Source organism: Solanum stenotomum, chromosome 10 (genome assembly GCF_019186545.1).
Source record: "Solanum stenotomum isolate F172 chromosome 10, ASM1918654v1, whole genome shotgun sequence".
NCBI lineage: Eukaryota > Viridiplantae > Streptophyta > Magnoliopsida > Solanales > Solanaceae > Solanum > Solanum stenotomum.
In genome coordinates, this window is record NC_064291.1 from 41882178 (window position 1) to 41910161 (window position 27984).

The following is a 27984-nucleotide window of genomic DNA, read 5'->3' on the forward strand; positions in this document are numbered from 1 at the left end:
CGGGGTCTGTCCCAACATCCATTTCATTATTTAAGAGGCTTCATACACAGTTAGTCAGTTAGTTTTGAGTCTCTCATCTATGTATATATGTAAATATTCTATTTTGAGATTCCAGTTGCCTTTGTGGCCAGATTTTATAAGTTAAGTTATTTTGTAACCTTGCATTTACATTGAGTTATTCTGTTGGGTTAGGTTTCCACTGAGTTAAGAAAGCTAGGCCAAGGGTTCGCTTGGGGCCAGAAAGGGTCTCCGGGTGCCGGTCCCGCCCAGGTTGTAGGCTCGGGCCGTGACAAACTTGGTATCAGAGCACAGAGTTCAAGAGTCCTAGGGAGTCTATGAAACTGTGTCTGTAGAGTCTTAGTTATCGGTGTGAAGCGCGCCACATCTATAATTGGGAGGCTACAACATTTAGGAAGATTTCTCATTTCTTTCACACTCAACTGTGCGTTAGAGTTTATCTCTAAAGAGATTCTTTCTAATTCATGCTTGCGCGTGTTTCAGATAGTCATGCCTCCAAGAAGATTTGGCTGAGGGCGTTTTCTTAGATGTTATGTAGATGAGCAAGAGTTACCTTATGCCCTGGAGTGCAAGATCAAGGGGAAGTTTCTAATGCCGAGTTCAGAGAGGCAATTAGAATTCTGACTCAAGCTTTAGCTAATCAAATTGGTCAGCAAAGGGGAGCTCGACATGAAGGAGCTGACACTTCAAGGATTCCTGAGTTCTTGGGGATGAATCCTCCGAGTTTCAAGGGTTCTAGCACTACTGAGAATCCAGAAAACTTCATTGAGGAGTTGAAGAAGGTTTTTGATGTGATGCGTGTGTCAGATACTGAGCTAGTTGAACTAGCTGCGTATCAATTGAAGGATGTTGCTAGAACTTGGTTTGACCAGTGGAAAGAAAGTAGAGTTAAGGATGCACCACCTACGAGTTGGGCCTGTTTTGAGGAAGCTTTCTTGGGGCATTTCTTTTCTCGAGAATTGAAAGAGGCCAAGGTACGTGAGTTCCTCACACTTAAGCAGGAGTCTTTGAGTGTTCATGAGTATAGTCTGAAGTTCACACAATTATCCCTCTATGCTCTGGAGATGGTGGCGTACATGAAAAATAGAATGAGTTTGTTCGTGGCTGGACTATCTCGGTTGTCGAGTAAGGAAGGTAGGGCTGCAATGCTTATCGCGGACGTGGACATATCAAGGTTAATGGTCTATGTACAGCAGGTTGAGGAAGAGAAGCTGAGGGACAGGGAAGAGTTCAGAAGTAAGAGAGCCAAGACTGGTAATGAGTCCGGGCAACAGAAAGGTAATGTGAATCGTCCGTCCTTCCAATAAAGGCAAAAGGGACCTGCTCCATCATCTGCTAGAGCAGCTGCACCCCGATACAGAGGGGAATTTAATGGCCAGAATTCAAAGGACTTCAAGGCTAGACCAGCACAGTCTTCAGGTAGTGTGGCACAAGGAGGTAGTTTGTTTCTTGCATGTGCTAGGTGTCGTAGAGTCCATCCAGGGAAGTGTCGTCAAGGTCAAACAGGTTGCTTTAAGTGTGGACAAGAGGGTCATTTCATGAAGGAGTGCCCTAAGAATAAGCAAGGTAGTGGAAATTTAGGCAGTAGGGCCCAATCTTCTTCAGTTGGTCCCCCAGACAGAACGACACCTAGAGGAGCTACTTCTAGCACAGGCGGAGGAGCGAACCTCCTTTATGCAATCACCAGTCGCCGTGAGCAAGAGAATTCTCCAAATGTTGTCACTGGTATGATCAAAGTCTTCGCTTTTAGTGTGTATGCTTTGTTAGACCCAGGAGCAAGTTTATCTTTTGTAACTCCTTATGTTGCAAATAAGTTTGAGGTTCTCCCTGAAAGACTTTATGAACCCTTTTGTGTTTCTACACCTGTTGGGGAATCTATTCTAGCAGAAAGAGTCTATCGCGATTGTCCTGTTTCCATCAACCACAAGAGAACCATGGCTAATTTGGTTGAGTTAGACATGGTAGATTTCGATGTCATTTTAGGTATGGATTGACTTCATGCTTGTTATGCATCGATAGATTGTAGAACTCGAGCAGTCAAGTTTCAGTTTTCGAACGAGCCAGTCTTAGAGTGGAGTTATAGTTCAGCAGTGCCTAAGGGTCATTTCATTTCATACCTTAAGGCGAGAAAGTTAGTTTCGAAGGGTTGTATCTATCACTTAGTCTGAGTTTATGACTCTAGTGTTAAGATGCTTCATTTTCAGTCAGTTCCTATAGTAAGAGAGTTTCCAAAAGTTTTTCCTGATGATCTACCCGGAATTCCTCTTGAGAGAGAAATAGATTTCGACATAGATCTCATTCCAGATACTCGTCCTATCTCTATTCTGCCATATAGAATGGCACCAGCAGAGTTGAAAGAGTTGAAAGAACAGTTGAAAGATCTCGTAGAAAAGGGTTTCATTCGACCGAGTGTCTCACCTTGGGGTGCTCCGATCTTGTTTGTGAGAAAGAAAGATGGTTCCCTTAGGATGTATATAGATTACCGCCAGTGGAATAAGGTTACCATCAAGAATAAGTACCCTCTTCCGAGGATTGATGATCTTTTCAATCAGCTTCAGGGTGCCACTTGATTTTTGAAGATTGACCTTAGATCGGGCTCTCACCAGTTAAGAGTAAGGGATTGTGATATTCCAAAGACAGCTTTCAGAACCAATATGGTCATTTTGAGTTTTTAGTCATGTCCTTTGGTTTGACCAATGCACCGGCAGCTTTCATGGACTTGATGAATCGAGTCTTCAAACCTTATTTAGATACGTTTGTTATCGTCTTCATTGATGGCATACTAGTCTATTCAAGGAATGAAGAAGATCATGCTAGTCATCTCAGAACAGTTCTTCAGACTTTGAAAGACAGGAGTTGTATGCCAAGTTCTCTAAGTGTGAGTTTTGGCTTAAGTTTGTGGCGTTCCTAGGCCACATTGTGTCCAGTGATGGAATTAAAGTTGATACTCAGAAAATTGAGGCAGTGCAGAATTGGCTTAGACCCACATCTCCAACTGAAATTAGGAGTTTCTTGGGTTTAGCTGGCTATTATAGAAGGTTTGTTGAGGGGTTCTCGTCTATTGCATCTCCTTTGACCAAGTTGACTCAAAAGATAGTGAAATTTCAATGGTCTGAAGCTTGTGAGAATAGCTTTCAGGAATTGAAAAAGAGGTTGATTACAGCTCCAGTTTTGACGTTACCAGAAGGTACTCAAGGTTTTGTGGTATATTGTGATGCATCTAGAGTTGGTTTGGGTTGTGTCTTAATGCAGAATGGCAAGGTTATAGCTTATGCCTCCAGACAGTTGAAGGTTCATGAGAAGAACTACCCAACCCATGACTTAGAGTTGGCTGTTGTAGTATTTGCTTTGAAAATATGTCGTCATTACTTGTATGGTGTGCATGTCGACATATTCTCTGATCACAAGAGCCTTCAATATGTGCTTACTCAGAAAGAGCTTAATCTCAGACAGAGGAGGTGGTTAGAATAACTCAGGGATTATGACCTGAGTATTCTTTATCACCTAGGTAAGGCTAATGTTGTTGTTGATTCTTTAAGCAGGTTGTCTATGGGTAGCACCGCCCATGTTGAAGAAGGGAAGAGAGAGTTAGCAAAAGAAGTGCACAGACTAGCACGCCTGGGAGTCAGACTTACAGATTTCGCAGAAGGAGAAATAGCGGTGACGAGCGGGGCCGAGTCATCACTAGTGTCAGAAGTGAAAGAGAAACAAGATCAAGATCCCATTTTNTTGAAGAAAGGAAGAGAGAGTTAGCAAAAGAAGTGCACAGACTAGCACGCCTGGGAATCAGACTTACAGATTTCGCAGAAGGAGAAATAGCGGTGACGAGCGGGGCCGAGTCATCACTAGTGTCAGAAGTGAAAGAGAAACAAGATCAAGATCCCATTTTGCTTGAGTTGAAGGCAAATGTTCAAAACCAAAGAGTATTAGCTTTTGAACAAGGGGGAGATGGTGTATTGAGATATCAAGGTAAATTGTGCGTACCTATGGTAGATGGACTCCAAGAGAGGATTATGAAGGAAGCTCACAGCTCCAGATATTCTATTCATCTGGGTTCCACCAAGATGTATCGTGACTTGCGAGAAGTTTATTGGTGAAATGGCAGGAAGAAGGGCATTACAGAGTTTGTTGCTAAGTGTCTAAATTGCCAACAAGTAAAAGTTGAGCACCAAAGGCCCGGTGGTTTGGCTCAGAGGATAGAACTTCCAGAATGGAAGTGAGAGATGATCAATATGGATTTCATCACAGGGTTGCCAAAGTCTCGCAGACAACATGATTCTATTTGGGTGATTATCGATAGAATGACAAAATCTGCTCATTTTCTACCGGTAAGGACTACCCTTTCAGCAGAAGATTATGCCAAGTTATATATTCAAGAGATAGTGAGACTTTATGGAGTCCCAATCTCCATTATTTCAGATAGAGGTGCACAGTTTATTGCATAGTTCCAGAAATCTTTTCAGAAAGGCTTGGGTTCGAAGGTGAACTTAAGTACTGCCTTCCATCCTCAGATTGATGGGCAAGCAGAGCGTACTATTCAGACTTTAGAAGATATGTTGAGGGCTTGTGTGATCGATTTCAAAGGTAATTGGGATGATCACCTACCTCTCATTGAGTTTGCCTATAACAACAGTTATCACTCTAGCATCCAGATGGCTCCTTACGAAGCTCTTTATGAGAGAAGATGTAAATCTCCTATTGGATGGTTTGAAGTTGGCGAAGCAGGGTTGATAGGACCAGATTTAGTTCACCAAGCTATGGAGAAGGTGAAAGTGATTCAAGAGAGGTTGAAAACGGCATAGAATCGCCAGAAATCCTATACTGATGTTAGGAGAAGGGCGTTAGAGTTCGAAATAGATGATTGGGCATATTTGAAAGTTTCACCCATGAAAGGGGTTATGAGGTTTGGTGAGAAGGGGAAACTTAGTCCCCGGTATATTGGACCTTACCGCATAGCCAAGAGAATTGACAATGTTGCTTATGAGTTGGAGTTACCACAGGAACTAGCAGCGGTCCATCCGGTATTTCATATATCTATGTTGAAGAAGTGCATAGGCGATCCTTCATTGATCTTGCCGACTGAAAGTGTTGGGATCAAAGCTAGCTTATCGTACGAAGAGATTCTTGTTCAGATTCTCGACTGTCAAGTTCGTAGGTTGAGAATGAAAGATGTAGCATCAGTCAAGGTCCTTTGGAGGAACCAGTTTGTTGAGGAAGCTACTTGGGAAGCCGAAGAGGACATGAAAAAGAGATATCCATATCTCTTTGAATCCGGAGGAATTGTATATCAAGGTACTAATTTCCTTCTTAGTGCTCTTTAAAATTTTAATGAGCATGTTGTAGTTGTTGTATTTGCATGATTGCTTGTTGGGTGTTTGAATTGATGTTGCACCCTTAGCCTTGTAAGAGTAACCTCATTTGAGGATAAATGTTCCCAAAGGGGAGATATTGTAACATCCGACAATTTGAAATAGCTATGAAGAGGCTTAGAATTGGAATTAACTATTTTTGGAAAGAATTTAAAAATCTGGAAATTTGGTTAAGTATGGGAAAAAAAAGAGTTTTTAGCCAACTTTGAATAGTCATAAATCCTAGCTCAGGATGACTTAGGTGTAGTTCCAGTTATGTTTTCGAAGCTCGTGGAATGATCTTTCCAACGCCACCAATTTTACTCAATTCCGAGTTCGTATGAGGGAGTTATGCCCTTTGGAAGTTGGGCAGTGGCAAGGGAAATCCGTCCGGAAATTTTAAGGGCATTTTGGTCTTTTCCCTAATCAATTCTTTTGGTTATATTTAAGTGTTGGACTGATTTTTAGATCAGTTTGTCCCATTTTAAAAGAGTGAGAGTAAGGGTTTTGAGTGAAGAAGAGAAGAAGAGAAGAAAGAGGAGATCAAGCAAGTTTCCGTCAAAGATCGTTGTGGATATCGTCGGGGTAATCCCTACTAGGTATGTGATTTCATAGTGTTGGGTTGATCCTTTCCCCCACACGCCAAACTCGTTTTATTTTCGAGAAAAGATTGGTTACGTTGTTGAAGTTGTTGGGTTGTGTTGTTGATGTTGTTGATTGTGTTGTTGAAGTTCCTTGTTGATTTGGGACATGTTTCCGGTTGTGGTTTTGAGTTGAAATCTATTGTATGTTGAGGGTTTTATGATTCTAAGTGTTTGGTGTTGGAACCTTTGAAGTTTAGAAGGTTTAGAGTTGGAGAAACAAGAGAGGAAAGTTGAAATTTCGGGGAAAAGGGGCTGGGGCGTCGCGCCAGCCAGCGCACCCCAGCAGGGGCTCTGAAGTTTCCCCTATGGGGCGCCGCGCCTAGCAGTGCGCCCCAGCAGTCCTTTTGAGCTTCGAGGGCTGGCGCCCCTCGCCTTGTAGAGCGCCAAGGACGCCAAGTTCCCCCATTCTTTTCATACTTTCTCATGCATGTTCCTTGGTAATGTACCTATGTTTTATAGTTGTTTTCAACACTCTAAGGTACATTTAGACATCCTGAACTCATCCATATACATGCGATCATATACCTTGAATCCATAGTCCAATTCAAGGCAAGTTAGGATAAAAGTCAAGTGAAGTTAGAGCCAAGCTTAGAAGTTAAGTAAGTTAAAGCAAGTTTTCAAAGTTGTTCAAGAGCCTTTATTGAACGTTTTCACTTCGTTTTTAGGGTTCAAGTCTCAAGTCAAGTAAAGAGTATAAAGTTCCAAGCCAAGTGAAGAATCTCAAGTTTCAAGTTAAGTCAAGAGCATAAAGTCGAGTCCATTTCCCAAAAGTTATTAGGGAACTATGTATTTCCCAAAGAAGTTTCTAAATGTTTTTACATTTAAGTAAAAAAGGAACATCGATTCCAAGAGAGCCTTTGGGCTAGATTTTGAGTAATTATCTCAAACTAAAGAAAGATGTGTTTAAAAGACTTATGAGCTAAAGTATATTTTTGGGAGTAGTCTTGAGCACCGAGTTGGGGACACAATTTCATATTAACTCAACTCTCCATAAGAATCATGCGGCCAACATGGGATTTAACGGGTCATACTTTTTAGATGATCCCGTAAGTTAAGCTAGTAGATCCACTTAGTAAAGATAGCTTCCTATTTCACAGCCAGGTATAGGATGGTCCTTGGGCAACGTGAGGTAAAACGTTGTACCACCACTAGGGCTCATAGTTGTGGTTGTCGGTTAAAGAATCTCCCACTAAAGTTATATTACTTTTATATAAGTAAAGTTGAGTTGTTATTGCTTTAATCATTAACGAACTAAGTTGTTTACAATATTTTAAATGTTTNCGCCGTTGATCCAGCTGAGCACTCCAGAGTCAGTGGTGAGCCTCCTTGTATTTTGAAGGACTCAATTATTTTGTGTTCTTAGTTTTGTTTTATTAGGGTGTTGCAGGGTCTGTACCAACATCCATCTCATTATTTAAGAGGCTTCATACACAGTTAGTCAGTTAGTTTTGAATCTCTCATCTACGTATATATGTAAATATTCTTTTTTGAGATTCCAGTTGCCTTTGTGGCCAGATTTTATAAGTTAAGTTGTTTTGTAACCTTGCATTTGCATTGAGTTATTCTGTTAGGTTAGGTTTCCGCTGAGTTAAGAAAGTCATGCCAGGGGTTCGCTTGGGGCCAGAAAGGGTCTCCGGGTGCCGGTCCCGCCCAGGGTGTAGGCTCGGGGCGTGACACAACCAAGCTGAATATGAAAGAAGAGATCAGGAAAGCAATGAAGGAGCTGCACTATATTTCTGAAGTCGATGGGTTGAGTTATGAGGATTTGTGCATCCATCCGAATCTGGACCTCCCAAAAGGGCTTAAAGTGCCAAAATTTGACACTTTTGGAGGAACAGGGAATCCATTAGCGCACCTGAAAGCCTACTGTGACCAACTCGTAGGAGTTGGCAGGAATGAAGTCTTGTTAATGCGGCTCTTTAGCTGAATCTTAAGTGGAGAAGCATTGGAATGGTTTACCTCTCATGAGATAAAGCAATTGTCTAGCTGGAAAGCATTAGCTAAGGATTTTGTCGGACAGTTCGCCTACAATGAGGAGATCGTTCCTAATCGTTATGCTTTGGAGAGAATTAAGCGGAAATCCACTAAAAGCTATCGTGAATATGCGTATAGGTGGAGGAAAGAAGCCACTCAGGTTTGACCCCCCATGTCTGAGAAGGAGATCGTTGAAGTGTCCATACACATTCAATAGCCAGAGTATTATGACAGGATAATGTTGCTTATTAGAGCAAACTTGCGAAGATAGTCAAGGTAGGTAAGGCTATCGAAGACGGAATTAAAATCGGAAAGATTTCTCACGTTGCCGCCTCAACCGAATCTTCAGGATTGTTGAAAAAGAAGAGAGAGGATGTGTCTTCTATTTCCTGTGCATCTGATGGAAAAGGACACTTTAGAAAATCATCATCTTACAAAGATTATCCTCGAGCTCCAGAAAATTCATATTCAGCTTGTTATACCCAATCAGGTTATCAAACTCCACCACTGAGTTACCAAATTCTACCTCCTAATTACCAAACTCCACCACCGAGTTACCAATTTCCACCTCTTGTTTTCCAAACTCCACTTCCACATTACCAAAATACCCATCTATATTACCCAGCTCCATCAGTTAATTGTTCAAATATCCAATCAAGTTACCAAACTCCACCTCCGCACTACCAAAACACCCATCTTAGTTACCGAGCTCCACAATACCCAAATTTTCAAACGCATGCACCAACTCACAAAAATCCTCCAAACTACCGTCAAGTACCTTCACATCCAAGAAAAAATTACTATCCTCCTCGCCGAAATCTTGAGAAGAAACCTTCTAGAGTCTTTACTCATTTGGTTGAGAGCCGAACACAACTTTTGAGAGATTGAAATCAGCTGGCTTGATACAGACAATTGATCCAAAAAATATCAATGTCAACTCCAAGCTTTATAGACTCGATCTTCACTGTGCTTACCATTCAGGAGGTGCTGGACATATTACCGAGGATTGTATCAACTTGAAACATAAAATTCAGGCCTTGATAGATCAAAAGGTCGTCACTCTTCAAACTGCCACTCCTAATGTCAATAGTAACCCCATGCCGAATCATGGAGGGGTGAAATCAAAGAAGATCTGAATGTGGAGAAAGTTATAATCTCAGCCAACTTTGAAAAGCTTGAGAAAGTTGTAGCCTCTCCATCCAAAAAAGAGAAATCCAAATTTGTAATCATGGCACCTCATCAAGCTCTTGCTTTAGTGTGGAAAGAGGGTCAGAGCAAGCAGAAGATCGATCAAGCTTTTCCAAAATCATTGCCTCACTTATATCAGTCTTTTCCAATGCAAAATGGTCTAGGGGAAGGAATCAAAAATTTGTTCAAAGAAAGTGATATTGTGCTTGAAGAGATGATCGAGACACCAGTCATACCAGAAAGCGAGTCAAAGGAGCAAATGCCTAATTGGACATCCACTTCGCTCTTGATTCCTCGCTCGTCTTGGTAGACATAAACATATTTTATGTTATTTCTAAAATTGGTGGTATTTCGAATGAGTCTCAAGACCCATCTTTTACTCTATTTTGCCTCAATACGTTTTAATCTCCCTACTAATATTTTTTTTAAAAAGGTAAAATGATTTATTATCATGGCCAAAGTTCTTATTTTTTTATTTCAAATGAAAAACCCCTTTATTGCAAAAAATTGCTTTACTTGCTTTATATTTGCTATCTAACAGTATTTGTCTATGATTGTGAAAATATTTTCAAATCTGTCAGTATTACGCCATGTCACAAGCTGAATGAACAAAATGAGGTAGATGCGGAGGAATTTTAGGACTACAACGAAAAGATCATGGTATCCAAACACTTGGTTGAGAAGTTTAGACGGTTCAAAAGTCACGATAAGCCGAATTCAGAAGAGAACAGATTAGTGAATCAGGAAAATGATGAACGCCTCAAAGAAATCAAAATTGGTGCCTATCTAACAAAAACACAAGAAAGAGAACTCATCAATTTGCTTGGAGAACACATCGATACATTTGTTTGATGACATCACATGGTTGAGCATGAACATTGGATCTCACAAGTTATCAATCTAGTTAAATGTCGTCAAAAGATACCATGTTTAAAGACTCGATTTTTGTCTTTTCCTTGTAATCGCCTTTATTTTCTTGTAATCATATATGCTTAGAATTTATCCCTTTGTAATGAACTACGTCTGACCCGAATTCTTAAGAATGAGATACGTAGGCGGCCTATGCCGGCCTCGGTCACCCTTTTTACCCCTTTTTAATGTTTCCTTTTGTATTTGAACTATGTTCGACCTGAATTCTCAAGAATAAGATACGTATGCGGCCATGTTGGCCTCGGTCGGTTCCTTGTTTAACTTTTCCTATTTTTTGGTTAACCCTCGAGAAGGAGCTATGTTTGACTTGATTTCTGCTTCAACGGGATATGTAGGCGCCACAACGGTTCGGTCATATCACCCATAAGATTTCTATTTTCTTTTACAATAGAAACTGGGACATAATTTTTTAGAGGGACTCAAAAACCCTCTCAAAAATTCTCAAGAAGAAGATCTCTATACATTGAGAGTTGCAACTGGGACAGTTCTACGAGTCATATATCGACAGTTGGAGATACTCCAAGACATCTAACTGGACAGGAATTTTTAGGATGGCCTGAAAAATTTCTTCAAGCATCACTAGAAGTTTGTAGTCAATTTTGAATATTTGGAGCATGATTAGAAATTTAAAACTAACTTCAAATGATCTTTGACATCGTTAAAGTTCATAGTCAACTGCAGCAATCCCCGACACCTTTGAATTTCAGAGTCAACTACAAAACTTCTCGATTATAGTAGATTTTGAGAGAACCATGTCAGAAATTTCCCAAGCTTTAAGGATTTTTGGATTCTCCAGAACAAGCTATCAAACATACCAAAGTTTCGAACCAATGTTGTTCGCTTAAGTGTGACGTGACATGACACTTGGCAGTGACCTTTTTCAATTACAGCTTTTTGAAAACCTTTTTCTTAAAGATTTTATCTATATGTTTCAAATATTTTAACATAAAAAGTTTTGTCTGGTCTATCGAGAAGCAAGAGAGCAGAGCGATCAACTGAAGATAACAATACGAGGAGCAGACAACCGAAAAGATCAACACAGATCAGTTCATTTTTAAACTAACAATTTTTCTGTAGATGCAGGTCTATAGGTTGCCTCAAAATCAGCATATTCTTCTATTCAATGAATATAGAGAAGTTAAAAGGGCGAAGAGCTTCCCAAATTGACAACTTTTATGTGGATGCATGAAAGTCATTGAAGTTTTTCAGAGGAAAAAGAAAGAGTTCAGAATACGAGCAACTACACCTCGTTTAAATTCTCAGTAAAGCACGAGTCACATCGACAACAAAGTGTTCAAAATGAGAACAAGTGAAAGCATCAGTCTCAACATATACAAGCATCTTCGATGACACAAGATTACATTTTTTAGCATTAAGAACGCTTGAAGAATATTCACGAATTCTGTTGATATCAGACGTGGTAATATGAACTACCTAGAGGGACATCGTCTTTACCACCCGAATGGACATTCCTAGAGTATTATCAAATGAGATAATACTATCACCCAGAGGGACCTTATAGTTATTTTATCAATGGAATATTATCATCCTACCGATAGATCTTCATTATCATTATCCTACCAATGGACCAGCATTATCCTACCAATGGATCATTAACATTATCCTGCTAATGGATCGACATTACCCTACCGACGAAACTTCATCTTCATCAACATCATCCTACCGACGGATTTTCATTATCATTATCCTACCAATTGATCAACATTATCCTACCAATAGATCATCAGCATTATCCTACCAATGGATCACCAACATAACCCTACCAATGGACCAACATTATCCTACCGACGGATCTTCTTCTTTATTATCATCATCCTACCAATGGATCTTCATCAATATTATCCTATCAATGGATCATTATTAATCATCATTTTATCGATAGAGCATTATTATCCAACAGATGTAGCAGCTTCATTCAATCAATGTAGTAGGATCATTCTACAAATGGATCAATATCACTTTACCAATGGATTATCGTTATCCTATCAATGAAGCATCATTATCCTAGCAATGGAGCATCGACATCATCATCCTATCGATGGAACATCATCATTATCCTATCAATGGAGCAACATCATCCTAGCATCATCATCATCCTATCATGTAGCAGCATTATCCTACCAAAGGATCAGGCATCATCCTACCAATGGATTATCGTCATCTTACTAATGAAGAATCATCGTCGTTATTTTCATTTGCAAAAATGTCATCTAGAGAGCCACCAACATATTACATCAGTCTATATTTTATTATTTCGATATCAAAGGAAGAGTACATTCGAAGAATTATATTGCAAATATGAGATACAAGTTTTATTGGCCTAACGTCAAGATGAAGGAATTGACGTTAAATGTTCAAGGAGAGCGACTACGTGTCAACATGGAAAAAGATGTTATTTATCCATTTGAATTACATTTTTATGCTAATGAGTTTTATCTCAGTTTTTGTCGAGAGCATCTAAGAGGATGAATTCTCAAATCAAACCACAGGTGCGGACGACATTAGAAAGGATGCAGCACAATGTGGAACTTTTTCTTAGCAGCAAGCTGGGACATAGTCCGAAGAGGAGTATCAAACTCTTAGGACGCGAGCTGAGGAGTGACTTCCACCACAATCAAACCACACCCCTATCAGAAGGCATGTGGGTTCTTCTTTGGGTTTTCGGTTTCTGTTTCGCATCCAAAAAATTTTGATTTTCACCGGAAGCAACTTTCTAATCCAAGTGACAATGTGCCAAGAGCTTTGGAAATTATGTCCATGTAAGTTCTTACTTATGGATGTGAAGAGCTCCACATTCATGGCTGAGAGGTTGCAAACCTCTTTTTCATAATCGACTTATTTGTCACTCCTCCAGAACCAAAGGTTATCTAGCATAATAGATTTCCTTTTCAATCGATTGAGTCGAACTACAAACGACCTGATTCCTTGGGTTGAAGAGTATGTACGCGGAATCAATGTTGAAACCTCGGCTGTACTCCGACATTCAATCTTAAATCTTATCCCCGAGCATTCTAATTTCTTCATAATTCAATATCGGGATAGCTTTTGAATTCTTTCAGAATCGTGCGTAAATCAAGCACATCGAACTACAAATGGCCTAAATTCTCATAAAGCCTGAGATATGTAGGAAATTCGATATCGGGGTTTGGCCATAATTCTTAAAGTCTGTACCAAAATCCCTTTTTCTAAAGAGATGGAGATGTGATCGATCAAAATTGGATTCGTCAATTTTGTTTGCCTCGAATTTCTTTCATCAATCAAGTCAAACGAGAGACAGTTATTGACACCCAATTTTGGACCTCCACAATATAGATTAATCATCAAGCTTCTTAAATTACAAACGATTTGCAAATAATTGACTATATAAAATTTAAAATATTTTTCAAGTATTTTAAATAGTTTTGTCACTTCCTTTTTTTTTATAATTTTTGAAATAATATATATTTTTGCATAAGTATGTACATATCTATTACCTTTGAAAAATAGTCGAAAACCGTTAAAAAAAAGATTTGTTCTTTAACTAAATATTTTGTTTATTATGTTGGTCAATAGTTTATTTTATTTCATTTTTTAGTTAATTAGTTTATAATTAAGTTAATTATCTTATTTTGTTAAAAATTAAGAAGCTAATTAATTAATCAATTATATGAGTTCGTCCTTTTTAAATTTTAGTCGAGTTCTCTAAAGTATACTCAATTTGGCTAACTTCTTAATTTCCATGGCCATAATTGCAAATAATGTGGCTATTTTCTAGTCCCTTTCTTACCAATTCATACAATTCTTTAAGACCAATTTTGGGCCTAGTTTTAAATTTCCAGAAGCCCATCATTTTTTAATTCCAAATCAGCCCACTACTCAATTCAATTCCAACTCCAACGTCAATATAACAACAACAACAGCCCACCAACAATACACAAAAATACAACATACAAACGACCCCCACATTCTCCTTCTTCTTCATCTTCACGTGTGACCAGGTGAAAACAAACCCAAAAGCAGACCAACGAACTCAGCCCAGAAATCAGCAGCCTACCAAAATCAATCCAGCAGGATCGGCGTCTCTCTCCTCTCGACGTGTCCCGATCTCCGTGATTCACTCGTCCTTGCCAAGATCGAACGACCCTCCTTCTCAATCCATTGGAATTAGTACTAGTTGGAGCTGGCAGCCATATCTTTTGAAGGAGATTTGAATTTCAAATCTCAAATTCTTATCCTTTTCTGCCCGATTTCCCCCCTAAATCTGCCCTATATAAACTCTCCTCTTATTCTTTGTTAAAGATCGGAAAAAAGATGGAGAAAATAGATGAGGGAGGACGATTTTTAGGCAAAAGAACAAAGTTTTTTTATAACACCAATCCATAGAACTTTGACCCCTAGTTTTTGATTTTATTTTTTTCATCCGAGTTTTTTCTCGGAGCTCGCCGGAGTTCAAGGGTGGTGGTGGAATCGTCTTTGGAGTCTCGAGTCCTGGAGTCACTGCTCCGAAGAAGGTAATTCTCCTCACCTCTTAAATTTGTTTGTCATTCTAAGATGTGCTTTATATAACTTTAGTTCACTTTTGTGATTCTAGTTGATGATTTTTTATTTTTATTTTTCTTGATGAAAGATGTGATTGCATATTGTTTAAAATGGACAAGTTAGTGATCTCACCACTGCCTACTGTTTTCTTTTGATATGATGCATACATCTAAGATACAAATCGATTTGAGTGTTATATGCTATTGTTGCTTTGATTTCATTTTATTTTTAAAAGAGATGGTCAGTATCCTACCAAATTCACTAAGATTTTTCCTCTTTCTATAGCTTGCAAATATGTGATTGATTGCTACAAGTTTAATTAGTTTGTCTTAACTTTAGGATGCTTTCTTTCATGCCTTGTTCTTGATGTCATAGTGTGAAGATATGAGGCAGCGTTGAACTCTCTGTTTCAATTAATATTGTCAAAAGGTGCCGAAAATGCTTATTTGAATTCCTTATTTGGAAGGTTGATGCTATGTAAGACATTCTATCATTATGCAATTTAGTTGGTATAAGCATTGAACATGTTTTTGTTTGTATGGGTTCTTTTGCTTTGACATTAATCTCATGTATGCATTTTTCTAAAAAAATAATATGATAAATTGTGACTGAATAGTTTAGGCAAAGGTGTATGCCAGCTACTCTAGGATAAGTAAAGTTTTTTTTTTGCTAAGGTTTGCCTTCTAACAGTTCTCTCATTTCACAAATTTGAAAAAATAATATGATAAATTGTGACCCAATAGTTTAGGCAAAGGTGTATGCCAGCTACACTAGGATAAGTAAAGTTTTTTTTTGCTAAGGTTTGCCTTCTAACAGTTCTCTCATTTCACAAATATGAAGTGGTAATATGTTTGTCTCCTATTTTATTTTTTTTATGTATTGTTAATATGTGACATATTGTGATATTGTTGCCAATTTGCTTTGATTTTATTTCTTTTTCTTTTGATATGGTTGAAACTTATCTAAACCTATCTCATTTCAATGTTACTTGGTTATTATATCAAATTCATTCATTAGTCATTTTCTAATCGTTGTATTTATTTTTTGCATGAACTCCCTCGGTTTGAGTCCATTTGACTCCCTTTTATTCCTCTCCTTGCATCTCGAGTTGGTTCAAAACTCAACTCTCATCTCGAGTCAGCCCGTTCATAGAAAAGTCGGTGGATAGGTTGAAAGCTACAAATAAAGGCTGAAAATTGAAATTACAATTTCCAAAAGGTCGAAAATAGGCTGAGATACGGCCTGTATACGCCAATATACAGTGGTGTACGTTGATATACAAGTCATAAATTGCAGGGATACATGTCCGAAGGCAAAATACAAATCAAAGCTGATATGCAGGGGTAATACAGGAAAACAGGCCCAAAATATGGCTCGTATACAATGGTATACGTGATGCGTATACACAGATTTCTTGAAGGAAAATGGGGCCAAAATCCCAAGGGAATTTTAGCAAGTCCAAGATTTGGGCCAAAGGCCCAAATTTGATATTCCTCTCCTTGTTCTTATTTATTTTGTTATTTTTGACAAACATTTTGATTATCTTATGGTTTAATTTAATTAAATTCCCCAAGAATGGTCATTTCATTTTATTTTAGAATTAAAGTATATATATTTTATTACTTAGTTTTTATTTTAATATTCGTCTTGTTGACATGTTATGAACTATTCCCCTTTAGAAAATTCTCCTATAGTTCATTCCCCCTTAAGATAAATAAAATGATAAAAATAATAATAGTAATAAATAAACAAGTTAAAATAAATGAGTTCTTTTACTTAATTAAAATTTAAAAAATAAGTCAAAATAAATAAGTTCTTTTACTTAGTTAAAATTTCAAAATTAGTCAAAGTCGTGATGAGTTCTTTTACTTCATTAAAATTTTAAAATTAGTCAAAATCATTTTTAGTCAAATCGCCGGTCAACCACAAGTTAGCGGGCATTCCGAGGGCCTAACACCTTCTCGGAATGTACATTGAACTTCGAACCCTTTTATTTTCAATTGATTTTAATTTGTTTAAGTCTTTTGAAAACCTCATTTTTTTCTTGATCTTTTATTAAAATTAAGTGGCGACTCTGTTTCTTTTGGAAAAACGATTTCTCTTAAACCATAAGTTTAATCGATTTTTTCAAAAACTTAGTCATTTTTCTTTTATATATATCTTTCGAGTAAAACAAATACTGAGATGGATGTTGGGACAGACCCCACAACATCCTAATAATGAAAGACTAAAAACAAATAAAAGAGTCCTCCAAAATGCAAGGAAGCTCACCACTGACTCTAAGCTGCTTAACTGGATTAACGATGCGCCGAAATGCCGATCCTAGTTACCTATGTCTGCATCATAATAAGATGCAGGCCAACTGGCATCAGTACATTGAATGTACGAATATGCAAGTTGGAATTCTAAAACAACATAGGCATAAAAGAATCTGAAGAACTTACCTGGCTCAACTCAACTTAACCTGACTGAACTCGTTTCAATATAAAGCAACTTAAAACAAGTGCAATATAAAGAAAAGTTGTTTAAAAACATTATATTAACTCTGTGTGTATGCAAAAACACAAATGACTCTGAGATGTATGTAAATATACAATAAACTGATGTATATCAAAATACATTAACTTATGTGGGAGTTTCTCTAACCGACAACCATCACATAAGAGTTATAGTAATGATGCAACGTTTTACCTCACGTTGCCCAAGGACCATCCTATACCTTGCCGTGATAAATGACCTTACTTAACTTAGTGGATCCACTAGCTTAACTTATGTGATCATCTAAAAAGTATGACCCATTAGCACCCATGCTGGCTACATGGTTTTTATGGAGACTTGACTTAATATGAACTCGCATCCCCCCTTCAGTGCTCGATACTACTCTCAAAATATAATTAGCTCATAAGTGTTTTAAACAACTTTCCTTCTTTGATTTGAGATAATTACTCAAAGCTTAGCCCAAAGGCTCTCTTGGAATCGATGTTCCCTTTTCTTGCCCAAATGTGTAAAAAAATTTATAAACTCTTAGGGAATACTTAGTTCCCTTATAACTTTTGAGAAATGAACTCAACTCTTTACTCTTTGCTTAACTTGAAAACTTGAGTCTTAAAACGAAGTTAAAACATTTTTAAAGACTCTTGAAAACTTTAAGAAACTTTGCTTTGACTTGTTTCTTAACTTTTAGACTTGACTCTTAACTTCTTTTGACTTTGATCCTAACTTTCCTTGAATTGGATTGTGGATTCAAGGTTCATGATCTCATGTTTATGAATGATTTCATGATGTTTAGACGTACCTTAGAGTGTTGGAATCAACTTAGAAACATAGGTACATTACTAGGGAACACGCATGAAAAGGTGGGGAACGAATGGGGAGAACTGGCGTCCCTGGCCCTCTGAGAGGCGCGAGGCGCCAACCCTCAAAGTTCAAAGAACTTTTTGTGGCACTCTGGCTGGCGCGACACGCCAGAGACCAAAGTTCAGAGGAACTTTTGTGGCTCTCTGGCAGGCGCGACCCCTCAAGCCTTTGCCCAAAAAATCCCCGATTTTCTCCTTCGTTTTTCATCTCTAAACCCTCCAATCTTCCCTAGTTCTTTCCCCAAACACTTAGGATCATTAGTACTCTCAACTTACAACAGATATAACTCAAAAATCCACCCGAAAACATGAATCCAATCAACAAGAAACTTCAACAACACAACCAATCAAGAACTTAACTATGTAATTCACGAACTTCACTTTTTAACATGTGAATGACCCAAAATCGCTGAATTGACACAAGTTGGTGTGTAGGTGGACTAACCCATCACTAAAAGATCTCACATACCTTGTAGGGATCACCCCCGACGAATTCCACTCGAACTACTTGGATGATCTTGGCGAATTCTTGACTTTTTCTCCCGTTCTTTCTTCATTTCTCTCTTCTCCAAGCCCTAAGCGTATTCTATTTTCCAAAACTGAATTAAGTTCTATATTTACCCCAATAAACCCCTAAAATGAATTAGGAAATTAATTAGAGAAAAGACTAGTTTGCCCTTCCTTAAATTCGGATTTGGACTTTCCTCAATCCAACACCCGAACTTTCGAAAGGCATAACTCACTCATACCCTATCGAAATCGTGCAAACTTGGCGGCGTTGGAAACATCTTCCCAAGGGATTTCCAACCATATCAAGAACTACTCATAACTCATCCTGAGATAGGAGTTATGGTCGTTTGAAAATGACCAAAACTCACTTTTCTAACTTAGACAAATTTTCCAGATTTTTCTTATTCTTTCCAAAAATAAGTATTTTCATATTTTAAACTCTTTCTAGTCATTTCTAGGTGCGAGATGTTACAGGGACCCTACATAAGGTGTCTAAAATGAACATCACCCAGTTAAGGTGTCTAAGGCCTCATTTGTTTGTACTTAATGGAGGTCTAAATCTTAATCATTCAGATTCAGTCCATTAAGTGTGTTTGGTTTTTAAGTTTGAATCTGAATGATTCAGACTCAACCCATTAAGTCCATTTGTTTCTTTTTTCAAAAAGTCTCTTAATGGACCTGAAAAGGTCTGAACGGATCAAATTTGTAGGAGAGTCTTAACACCATTCAGACTTATTTAATAAGTTATAAAATAATATTGTATCGCCTTTGTCGGTCTTTGCGTGACTTTGCTCTCACAACTACAAACTTTCTTCCTCTCTTTTCTCAATCAAACACCAATTTTTTCCTCTAAAATTGGTAAGTTTTCATAATCTTTAGAAGTATTTTTTTTATATTAATAATTTTCTTAGGGTGTATTGATGTTTGTCAAGAACACTTGTTGCAATAATATTTTTAGTTTATTGATGTTCATCAAGGTTTTTAAGTGAAAAAAGATACTATTCATAATTAAAAATAATAACTATGTATACATTTTTGAGGTCTCTTATTAGAATTTTGTCTTAGACCAATAATTTTACTGAGACTCTTTGATCATCAAATATGTTTGTAAGATAACACTAATATATTATTGTTGTTGAACTAGTTGATGACAAAAATAATGGAGCTCTTAATAATTCTCCATCCCAATCTTCAGTTTCAGCTGGAAAAAAAAGTTTTGGGGGAGAAAAAGACCTTATTCGCCTGAATTGGAAATTGATGAGAAGATGATTACTGCTCTCGAATTATTGATTAAAAATATAGTGCACCTACATTTGAAGAATATATGGAAAAATTAGATGGACTTGGATGGAAGGAGTCATTATATAGTACATGTGTTAGTATATTTTGTGAAAGTGTCTACTAGGGCTGGGCATAAATACCGAAAAACTAAAATACCGAACCAAATCAATTTTTTTTGGTATTTCAGTTTTGGTATTTTGATTTTCGGTTCGATATTCGGTATAAATTTTTGTATTTTCGATATTTTGATTCGGTTTTCGGTATGTGACTTTTGTATTATTCGATATTTCGGTTTATCAAAATATATTATATTATAATTATAATATATATGAATGTTATATTAATTATTAATATTAATTATTAAATAATCAATGTTAGTATATGCACAATTGAATTAGGTCACTGAATAACCCACGCGTCACTTTTAACTTGAGTTTTCATTCTTCTTTGGCGCCGCTTTCACTGACTCACTTACCCACTTCCACTTCCGATGTCGTCGCATCGACCAGCGACCGGCCGACTAGCAGCGGACCAGCAGAAGAGGCCAGCCGACTAGCAATAGCCTCCAGCCGACCAGCAGCAACACTCCAGCAGGTAGTGCGGCATCTTAGTACAGCAGGTAGAGAAGAAGAATCCGAAACCATCTCTTTTTCCGTTGACAACAAGCACTGTTCTGTTAGTGATGCTTATTCACGATTGACTATCCTCCTGTAACAAAAAACTGAACTAACAAAAACCGAATCGAAATAACATAAATCGAATCAAAATAATAAAAATTGAACCGAACCGAAATAATTTGGTTCGGTGTTCGGTACATATGGTACAAGAACCGAAAACCGACAAAAAAACCCGAAATCGAATCGAAATACCGAATGTCCAGCCCTATTGTCCACTACAAAAAAAATATGAATGGCGTTAGAGGTTCACAAATTAGAAAATTGGATTAAGGTTATGAAAAAGATAAGAATTCTTTAGTTTTTCTAATTAGCCGAAATATATTTTAGGCACTGATAATGTGATACCTTATTTATTATTTTTCAACTAGTATTTATTATACTTATTGAACTTTTTGATATTATATTGTGTATAAAATATTTTTTATTCGTGATTTTTTTATGTTATGCTTGATGATTATGATAATTTTTTAATCCAAAAGTAATAGTTTTTGTTGAAATGATTTTTTTATAACATTTTATTAATATAATGTTTGATTTCATATGTACATTCAAATATTGAAAACAAATAATAATCATTCAGTGTTCATATTTGGAGAAAACATTTTAATATTCAGATGTGTATTCAGATCTAGACACCTAGTTCTTAATGCAAATCTTAATGTTCAGACGTGTATTCAGATTTAGAGGTCTTAATCTTAATGAAAACAAATGAGGCATAAGTGAAACTTAGTGCCAACTTTATGAAGCCACCGATGGGTTTATAATCATATCTCAGTGACTTAAGTCATTTGTGACCCCTTAAAGTTATTCGCATAATTCACTTAGACACCTTAACTATGACGTGTGTCTATTAAACATCTCTACCCTTTTGAATTTGAATCATTTGAACACTTTTTTGCCTACGTGACACATTGTTTGTACTTCACGCAGTATAAGCGCGTGAAAGATTTTCAATTAGGTATTTTCTTTTTGGAAAAATAATATTTTTTCTTCTTCCTCCACTTTGCCATCACTATTCCTCCGCCACACCACCAGTTTCGCTGCCTCCATAGCCATACATCCTTCCTCCACTTTTCCTCTCCAAACACTTCAATTCTTCACCCTCCATTGTTATTTTTTTTTTAACTCTGTCTCCATTTAAAATATGATTGGCAGCACCACCACCATTTTTATCATGTTAATTTGTAGAGAGTTTTAAGTTTGGAATTTGTCTCTTTGCTGTTAATGTAGTGATTTAGTGTTAAGTTGATGTCTAGTTGTGTGAATTTTGATTGGAGGATTTTTCTATCTATTACTCCATCTGTCCCATTTTATGTGAGATAGTTTGACTCGGCATGGAGTTTAAAAAAGAAATGAAGACTTTTAAAACTTGTGGTAAAAAATAAATAATATAAATTTGTGTGACTGTAAATCATTTCATTAAGGGTAAAATAGAGATTTTATAGTCAAATTGTTACTTATATAGAAATGTGTCATTCTTTTTTAGACTGACTATAATAGAAAGTAAATCACATAAATTGGGACAGAGGAAGTATTTGTTTTACTCAATTTTTTATTAAACTTTTTCTTATTTTTCTTGATTGTGTTGTTTTGCCTTCAAATTGATGTATATTTGTGTGAACATAAGGATGTTCTTCAACCAGAAAAAATTATCAGCTATGAAACACAAAAAGAAATCTGAAATAACTTTGTTTTTCCGACAATGCCAATCGGAACTCATTAATTTTCCGATGAATTTTTTTTTTCATATTTCTTGTATCTAAAATAGGACGAAGAAGAAAGTTATCGTTGAAAAATAGGTTGAGGTATACGGAGGGTTGCCATGTTTGGGGTGACACTGTAAAAGGACGGTTGTTGTGAAGAAGATGGCAATGTAGAAGGAAAGGTGGATAGCAGGGGAAGAGAGGTGTGGGTAAGTTACTTTCTTTCTTTTTCCATTTTTTTTAACTTTAAAATAATTTCTCTTTCTTTACTTTATGATACATTTTTAATAATTTTTTTTAGACTCAGAAATAAAGCATGTAATTATTTGATTAGTGAAATTGTCATGTCATTGCGAGTGCATTTCACACATTTTATACTTTTAGTTTATTCTCAAAAAAATGTCTAAATGGTTCAAATTCAAGTAAGTAGAGGTGTTCAATAGGTATAACTCTTAATTGAGATGTTTAAGTGAATTATGCGGACAACATTAAGAGGCTATAGATAACTTAAGTTTATCTCAATTACATATCAAATACATCATTAATGTATCAAAAGCATGTGTAAAAATTCAGAGTTTTTGTCTAAAAACATCCTTAAACTATATCATCAACTTAAACTACATTCTTAAATTATTTTTCTTAACAAAAAACAACCTCCAAGTATTTAAAACTTAACAACTTTCATCCCTCTATTAAAATTTGTCAAAAAAATTAGTGAATTCCACACAAAAACATATGCAATTCATACTATTCTCTTAAAAATAAATTCTATAATTTTATTACTTGTTGGTAAAAGCTTCCAATTTATTTATTTTTTTGAGACCCTTGTTTGTTGTTATAAAAAACAATGTTATGATGGTGTGAGTCTACGAGGAGACATGATCTACTCTTCTTCTTTACCAACTGAATGGAGTTGGAACTTAATTTTACATCATCTTCACTTTGCAAAGTCATAATGTTGTTAGATCAATAAATTTTTGGGGCAAATTGATAGTTGAGGTAATCAAGATTCAACTAATTTTGATCTCTAGTCCTCGAGTTTCATTTTCCATTATTAGAAGTAAAAGTCTCCGATCGACACTACTTTTTGCAGATTCAATGAGAAGAAAACATTTCAACTGATAATTTTTTGATATCAAATCAAATGAAAAGTAAATAAAAATAATATTGCCAATTAAAAGGAAGGCAATGCAAAACGTAGTTGCTAAAAAAAATTCACAATATTTTATTTTAAATGTATGTATAATGAACAAAATTGGTTTATTAGGGGTGATTTAGGGAGTTTTGTTGAGAGTAGTGTGAACTGTACATGTTTTTGTGAAGAATTTGTTAATTTTTAACAAATTTTAACAAAAGGGTGAAAGTTGTCAAATTTAAAATAATTGAGGGATGTTTTCTGTTTTAAAAAATAATTTGAGGATGTAGTTTAAGTTGAGGGTATAGTTTAAGAATGTTTTTGGCCAAAAACTCTAAAAATCCACTTATTGAAACTTTCTGATTACGTTCATGAATGGTCAGGGCATCTCATTGCGGCGGTGTTTGCTTCACTTTTTAATTTGCTGATGCTGCTCATTGCTCGTTGAGCTTAGATCCAACGGACCTCCACCAGATCTACCAAAACTTGACATAAACACTCCTCCAATTGAGCTTTTCGACCTCCTAATCGCCTCCACCATCAATGCGATCTCCGAATAGTAAAAATTTGACAACGAAATGATATAGGTTAATCATATGAATATGCATTGATATATTTAATTTAAGGAGGGTAAGAAGCAAGAAATTGATGAACAGCTTGTACATAACTTCTGGTTGTTTGCGGTATGAACACACAAAAAGTTTTCATAAAAGAAGTCCTCGTTGGGATGAAAATTATCAAATTGCTAAGTGTAAAACACACAAAAAGTTTTCATAAAAGAAGTCCTCGTTGGGATGAAAATTATCAAATTGCTAAGTGTAAAATATTATTATGCGGTGAACGTGGATCGAACACGTGACCTTCAGATCTTCAGTCTGACGCTCTCCCAACTGAGCTATCCCCGCTTGTTGTTATTTTAATACTGCCCTTTTAATTATTTTAACATTTGTCTGTAGTGATGAAAAATATACCCGCTTTAAATATTGGGAAGCAACAAAAGAAGGTATCTGTACCAAAAAAAAAAAGAACATCTTTACGAAACTACTTTACACAAACTTTAATTATTTACTTGAAAATTATAGGGTGTCGTAAATTCGTAGCAACTAGGGGGCTCGTGAATCATGATTCAACTTTTATCTAAAAATAATCAAACTAACTAAATTCGAAATTCCAAATGCAAAAACTTAAATTAAATCAATTAAGTCGATTCTAGTCGAATTTTTTTTTATAACGAGTTTCTAAAAAATAAAATTGATTGATTTATTATTAAATATAAAAGGTTACTATAATGTACTCTTTGAAAGACATCCATAGAGACTAGTGTACATGACAGTTAAATTGGTATATGAAGTGAAGGAAATATAATGTACTTGTCGTGTAATATCAAAAGATGTTACAAATGCAAAAATGATGGCAGTTTTCAATTTTTGTTGAATGAATCGATCCCATACAGTACTGATTACAAGCAAAGTCACTAAAAAGAAACTAATGAAAATATAATAGTATAGTTTCCATAAATTTCATAGTGTTAAGAGTTAGTTACATTATTTTTCTACTATTTTTCAAATTACAAGAATCCCTTAAAATTTATGGATTCCGGATACAGAACATCCGCATACATCAGTAGATATCCAAATATATAGGGGAGGAAATAGGGATGTATCCGAGATGGGAGAGATGTATCAAAGATGGGATAGGATATGTGGATACATATGGGAGAGGCGTATTAGAGAGGGGAGGAATGTATCCTAGAGGGAGATATGGATGTCAGCGAGAGGGTAGTGAATAGTGATGTATTCGATAGGGGATTTTTGAAATTCTTTTAAATGGTAAATTTTTTTAGAAACTATAATATAATAAGATGTGTATTTAAATAATATTTTCAATTCCGAAACTACATACTTAAACTCAGTTGCAGTTTTTGATAGTTCAAAATATTTGATCTTATTACTCGTAAAAAGACGTGAATATTAAGTGTCGATTGCCAAAGATCCCATATGAGTGACGGACAGTATTATTCTTTGAGTTTTTTTTTTCTTTTTGCTAACTTAGACCCAATACTAGTAAAGTATAGTTTTAAACAAAGCCCAAAAACAATATATATATGATTTTTCATATTCTCCTTATTTATTAGAGCAACTTTCACATATAGCAAACACAAAATTTATATTTGTATGCTATAGCAAAGTTTACATAATTACGCTCCATAACAAACATATATATGTATAATTCGTTATACATATACAAAGAAAGTAGTTGTATAATTCCCTATACATATACAAAAGAAAGCAGTTGTATACTAAAGATCAATTGTATAATCTGTGTATGTATAAAACGAGAAAGAAAGAAAGTCAAAAGAAAACTGGGCAGAAAAATATTTTTATTGTATAATTATAAGTGTATAGGACGAAGATATATGTATTTGCATGTATATATACAATTTTATCTCGCTTTATACAAACAAAAGTGCAATTTATACATTTCGTTTCTGTTTCTATAAGCGAGAGAGGTGAAGGTGGCGAGCGAGATTTGGGAGAGTGGCGAGCGAGATCTGGGAGAGGGGAGAGAGGGGAACGATAATATATGTATATATACAATTTCTTCTCGCTTTATACAAATACAAACGCATTTTATACATTTGTGTTTGTATAAAAACGAGAGAGGCGAACGAGACTGCCACCAAACGAGAGTGGCGAGCGAGATTCCACCAGGGAGAGTGGCGAAAATAGCAATAGTTTGTTATAGGGTACAATTAAATCAAAGTATATTTATAACATTTAATTTGAATTAATAGTTTGTTATTATATATAATTTTCCCTATTTATTAGTAGCAGTTGACAGGCTCCTATGTCAAAGCTTTCACACTCCCTGTATTCATTTTTAATTGTCATGTTGCATTTTTTAAAAGTCAATTTGACTAATTTTTAAAGTTAAATTAAATTCATTAATTCAATATTTTAAACAAAAAAATTAGATATTCAAAAACCATAAGATAAGTACTATAAATTCCAACTTTTTGCATATTAATACGATGAAGACATACATTGTAAAATGATAGTCAAAGTTATTATCGTTTGACTCTTAAAAAGGAAACTATATGACAATTAAAAATGGACAGAGATACTTCATTTGTCCCTAATTACTTGTCCATATTTCCTTTTTTAGTTGTCCCTAATTACTTTTCTATTTTGACAAATCAAGAAAGGACAATTTTTTTTACCTATTATACCCTCAATTAATTATTTGAAAAATGAAATCTTAAGTTTTTAATTCATCCAATTCATAATTAATAAGGGTCAAATGGTAACTTCACTATGTCAATTATTATTTTCTTAATAGGTGTCTCAATTCAAAAGTGAACAAATAATTAAGGACAAAGGGAGTAATATTTAAGTTGCTTAATTAATGAGGTTCCTCATTTTCACGTCTAACGGCTATAAAATCAATATACAACTTCAAATAAAATAGTCAATTCTTCTAAAAAAATCAAGAAACTTAAAGAGTAGATAGTAATCTTGTAAGCAAAAGAAAATTTAAAATCGACAATACACCACACTAGACTTATAGTGTTGGGCTTGTGCATTTTTTTCTTTTTAAGAAATAGGCTTTCAATAGAGTAAATTTTAGGAATAGCAAATATAAGAATCATATTGCGCTCTATAAATTGTAGTCGATTTATATAAATTGTGTGTCTATGTTTTTGAAAATTACGTTTGTATATGTATATGTTTTTTGTGTTACGCTAGATTGGCGAGCGAGTTTAGGAGAGAGGAGAGAGGCGAGCGAGAGAGGGCAGAGGGTGGAAAGGGAAGTGAATTGTATATTTATATCGGTTAGATAATTGTATATGTGTAATTACTATGTATATGTCTCAATGATTGTGTTTGTATATCTACATAAAATTTGAATTTGCATATAATTGAATCGAGTTAAAATATTTGTATATCAAATCTCTCTCGGTTTTATACAAACATGAATTGTACATTGTATTTGTATAATTTGTGTTTGTATAAAGTGAGAGAGAGAAATGTCAAAGAGAACTGGGCAGAGAAAATTTTGAATTAGTATAATTATAAATGTATAGGACAAAGAGATATATATTTGTATTTGTATATACAGTCTCTCGCTTTATACAAACACTAACACAATTTATACATTTGTGTTTGTATAAAAGCGAGAGAGGCAAGAATGACAATGTGTTTGCCACTAATTAGAATTAAATGAAATTGTAGTTATAGCGTTTATTTTAAATTAATAGTTTGTTATAATACACAATTTCCCCTTTAATAATGCTATAGTGCATGTGGAATAAGTAGACTAAAACCAAATTAATGATTAAAAGGTATAAAATATTTATAATTAATTATGAAAAATTAATACCATTTATATAAATAATTATAAGACTAATTTATATAATTTATCGATTTGGGGTGTATTTGGTATGAAGGAAAACATTTTCCGGAAAATATTTTCCAATTTTCTCATGTTTGGTTGGGTTAAATGTTTTGGAAAATGCTTTCCAAATCAACTCATTTTCCTCAAATTTAAGGAAAATGACTTCACTTCAAAACTTAAGGAAAACATTTTCCAAAACTCTCTCCCAACTTCAAATTACAATTATTTTTTTGTTGAAAAAATTAATTTATTTTGTCCCTACCCTCAAACCAGCCCCCCCCCCCCC

The 27984-nt window shown here is 35.6% G+C and overlaps 1 long non-coding RNA gene and 1 other non-coding gene across 2 annotated transcripts in view; one reads left to right on the forward strand and one right to left on the reverse strand.

The window, feature by feature from the left end:
- Positions 1 to 15535, forward strand: part of LOC125841747 (uncharacterized) — a 21518-nt gene extending 5983 nt beyond the window's left edge. Inside the window, exons 2-3 of the long non-coding RNA XR_007443825.1 lie at positions 15108 to 15298; positions 15427 to 15535. This is a non-coding gene — a long non-coding RNA (uncharacterized LOC125841747). The remainder of the gene's footprint in view (positions 1 to 15107; positions 15299 to 15426) is intronic.
- An 8600-nt stretch (positions 15536 to 24135) lies between these two features.
- TRNAF-GAA (transfer RNA phenylalanine (anticodon GAA)) lies at positions 24136 to 24208 on the reverse strand. Its single transcript has one exon. It is a non-coding gene; the product is annotated as a tRNA-Phe (tRNA).
- Between the last annotated feature and the right edge of the window lie 3776 nt (positions 24209 to 27984).